The sequence below is a fragment of the Halyomorpha halys genome, unplaced genomic scaffold (assembly GCF_000696795.3).
Source record: "Halyomorpha halys isolate HHAL.00 unplaced genomic scaffold, Hhal_1.1 Scaffold10.1, whole genome shotgun sequence".
NCBI lineage: Eukaryota > Metazoa > Arthropoda > Insecta > Hemiptera > Pentatomidae > Halyomorpha > Halyomorpha halys.
The window spans coordinates 509,883-514,203 of NW_027107501.1; the positions used below are offsets into that span (position 1 = coordinate 509,883).

The 4,321-nt window shown below is 28.8% G+C and overlaps 1 long non-coding RNA gene across 3 annotated transcripts in view; it reads left to right on the forward strand.

Moving 5' to 3' along the window:
• The window catches only part of LOC106678233 (uncharacterized), a 208,455-nt gene that overhangs the window by 128,568 nt on the left and 75,566 nt on the right, over positions 1 to 4,321 (forward strand). The window lies entirely within an intron of this gene.

Genomic DNA, 4,321 nt, shown 5'->3' on the forward strand with positions numbered 1-4,321 from the left:
TTTTCCTTAAAATTCATTAATGCCGGCTAATTGCCTTTGTCCCAATAATTTCTTCTATTAAATTATTTCCTAAATTTAAAACTTTCAATAACCACTATTATGTTCATTAACAAACCCCAAACAGAACCTACCTTCAACAGTTCAACTGTTGAACTGTTGAAGGTAGGTTCTGTTTTTTTTTTTTTGTTTTTTTTATAAATTTCACTTACCAGAAGTGCCACTTTATATGATCGATTTTAAACATAGTTCCGATTTTCTCAAAAACGGCCCTAAGGTTTTTTATTTAACTTTGTAAATCAATGCAAAACTAAATAATATTTTATATCAGTATGGTCTTATCCTCTCTTGATTCCAATTTATATTGCTACATTTCTTGAACAGAAGGAAATTACATAAATATATTTTTTATTTTTATACGTATTTCATAGATTACCTTAGTCTGGGGTTAGTTTTTAACCATTCTAATATTTTCGGGGTAGTCTATGGAATTACCTCAGTAGAGAAAGAAACCACGGTCTACGGAACTATATTTGTAATACTTCCAATTTTAGAGCAAATAAATTTTTTTTTTGAGCCACTATTCAAGAAAAACTGGGAAATGGGCTTTGCTATATTTGGGTAATCCATAAGTGGGGGAAGACCACAGTTCGGTATTTCCTAGGCTGAAGGTAAATATTGTAAATAGGAATGATTGTGTTTTAAGATGTTATTTTTTTTTTTATTATTATTCTTTTTTTTTAATTTATATATATTTTTTTCTTTCTTCTAAATCTTATTTTGTTATCAACAAACTTATATATTTGCAAATATAGTGTGAATGAGATCTACAATCCCTATTACTATTGTCTATAAATATAAGACAATGTTTTATTACACAATTAAAATTTATTTTTAAAAATCTATTTTAGTAAAATATTGTATTATTGGAAGAAAAAAAGTTTATATTCGTTATTAAGTAAAATCCGAAATTGCAAATGTTTATAATAACTGAAAATTACAAATTTATTTTTGCCTTTCAGGGTGGAAAGTAGAAGTTGTGCAACGCAACAGATTTTTATTTTTTATAAAATATCTTTTTTATTAGTAAGTAAGATGGTTTATTCAATTCAAATGATGTTTTGTATTTTTTTGTCATTTTAAGTAACTTTAAGTATAAAGTTTAAGATTTTTTTTAAACGATATTAAATGGGTATAACGAAATAATAGTAAATCAGACTAATCCTCAACTTCATTCTTCGTAACCAATGATTAAAAGTACAAATTTAAACTACAAACTATGCAACATATTTACTACAGAACTCAATGCAATAGCATCTTCACTTCTGTTTTTCTTTGATCGAAAACAATATAACAATAATTACAGACTCGTAAAGATCGTTAAAGGCTTAGATAGTATGTATGTGAAACACCGAAAATTTCCTGCATCCATTTCTACCTAAACACTCTACAAAAGCTGGGTATACTTCAGATTTATATACGAATATGTTACATTTACAGATAGGAAGTCGCACCGACTTGGCTTCTATCTTATCTCAAAACAAACGCTTCTGAAATTTCTATATTGTATGAACAATATGACAAATATCCATATATTCCAGGAATATCCATATTTAATATCACTCCTTAATAGTGTAAGATTAAACCTTAAAATCATTAGAGACGATGATAAAACAATAAAATTATTTCAGTTATAAAATGAAGAGGTTTACTGTCACAAATACAACATCGAACAGACAAAAAAAAAAAAAAGAAATGTAAGCAAAATTAAAAAAGATATTAATGGCGTTGATTGTCAGCAATATTTTACGCCAATAAACAAAAACAACCAAACAACAGAAATAACAATCAGATGCTTCGATACATGTGAACCGTGAAATAATCTTTCTATTTCCTCCCGAAACGGCTGTGGGCGTATCTTAAGAAATATTTGTGACGACATTTGAACAACAGACGTCATGGAACTCTTTCCTCGACAGTTATACCTTCGGTGATGTAGCAGCTGAAAGTAGGTTTAAAAATATCTGAGCAGTGTGAGACTGAAAGGTGCCAGGGAATCCCACATCTTGGCTATGAGGTCACCTGTTTAGTCACGGCTCAGCGGTGAAAGGATCCCAAATCTCTTTCGGATATTTTGACAATAGAACACTATATGAAAAATAGGTTCTTGGGTGAGTTCGTTTAAGCCATATAATAATAAGATTTATTATTTTAATATCATTTATTAATTCCAGACTAATTATAATCAACCTAATTGTGATCATACGCTAGAAAAATATTGAGGCAAAATCGTTGGTCCTTGCTCAACTATCGATTTTTTTAAATATACGAAAGAAAAATTCCCTAATTTTTACTTTTATTTATGAGAACATTGATGTTTATTATGAATTTCCTTCATCCATAACAATCCCTAATAATCCTCCGAGGCGTCTGAAAAGACGATGGCCACGAGACCTTCTAATTTAAACTAATGCTTGAAGTACCCCATTCATTAATTAAAATATGTACACTTAATATATTGTAAGAACTATTTAATTTGTTTTACTTTCGCTTAACTATATATGGAACGTATACTGAAGGGAATGAAAAATTTTGAATTCGAATTTTCGACAGAAATTTACGTTTCAGGATCCCCTTAGTCCAAATACCCATCTTGCAATATGGTTTGGTAGTTTTAACAACCTGGCTCAAAAATGAAAAGTCGTATGAACATATTTTAGGCAGATATAAGTCTGGATTGGAATTACGTGTACCATGAACTTTGAAGCGATTATAGTAGACAAAACTTACTAACAATAGTTAAATGAATTCTGGGAATCCCAAGAATTCTTAAAACCTTGACCTTCGCCTATCCAGAACAATACATTTTGACTTCTGTATTACGCTTGGCACCGGACGCGACAATTACGACTCGACTCATCAAGGAACACAGTCAGTTAGGTAGAATATTTGTTTTTGTCATACAGTAGCTTCTTTTATTTTATATTAGCAGTATTATTATGAATCAATATTATTTATCCTCAGATGCCAAATTGAGTTTCAATTTTTTTTTTCTGTTTAAAATGTAAGTCCCTTTCCTTTGTTTTAAATCAAATTGCTTTTCAGATCTCTAAACTGCGGTGATTACACTGAGAGAAAAATAAGGGACAATATTACAAATATATTAGTAATAACAATAATTCTATTTACATTAAGAAGTAAGTTTTGTGAAAGGTAATAAATATATTGTAACTTTAACATAATTCTTGTAAATTTGAATATATATTAGACTTTAATATACTTGTATTGCTACCCCCGATCATAGTATGCAGTATTCCTGTCATTTCTCTCAATGTAACCGAGATAATTACTGCAGTTCAGGAGTTTTTGAATTTTCTAGGAAAATATTTAATTCGACATTTATTCTTTTGTCATATTTTTTTTTCATTCTAGAATACCCATGAATATGAGTAATAAGATGAAAACTTATCACTTCAATGAAGAATGGGACTTTGATTACTTTTTTACAATGGTGAATAATAAATTTTGTTGTTTAATATTCCCATGAATCCACCTTATACTGTAACACAGTTTATAAACACACCCCTTCTTCCACCGAAAACTTGAAAACTCGAATTCAAATATTTCGAAATAATTACCATTACTATATATTCTATGCATATAAGTAAGTGAATGTAAAAATAAAATAAATTTTAAGTTGTTGCAGCACGGAATCATTTATATCGCAATTTTTAACTAATGCCTTCATATCGATTGGGATTGATAGTTCGGAATAAAGAAATGCCCTCAGAAATAAGATACATTTTTATCATTAACAATCCCTCGACAATACATCGCAATTGCTAGATTTAGGGATGTAGATAGATTAATTGAATAAAATTGAAAGTTTGATATATTAATATATTTAGTTATTTACAAGTTAGATTAATGATTCAATCAATTGGTAAATTACATTTTAGAAGGAATAACAACACAACTACACGAGACTTGGGAGTGGTCTAGGGTTCTGTATACTATAAGTCGATTAGCATATATTAACCATGAAAAACATATATAATTTCTGAGTTATGGACCAAAAATGCTTAATTGTGTTAATAACTTTTTTTTTTACCGAAAAATCGGAATAGCCAATAACCATCCTTAGAAAATTCAAGACATACAGCAAAAATCCTATCACAATCCGATGAACGGTATGGCCACGCATAAAGTACGGACAAACAAACATTGATTTTTATATATTAGATTGTAAAAAAAAAAAAATATTACTCAGAATTAAAAATTATCATACCAAGTATCAATTATAATACATAAATAAAGAAAATAT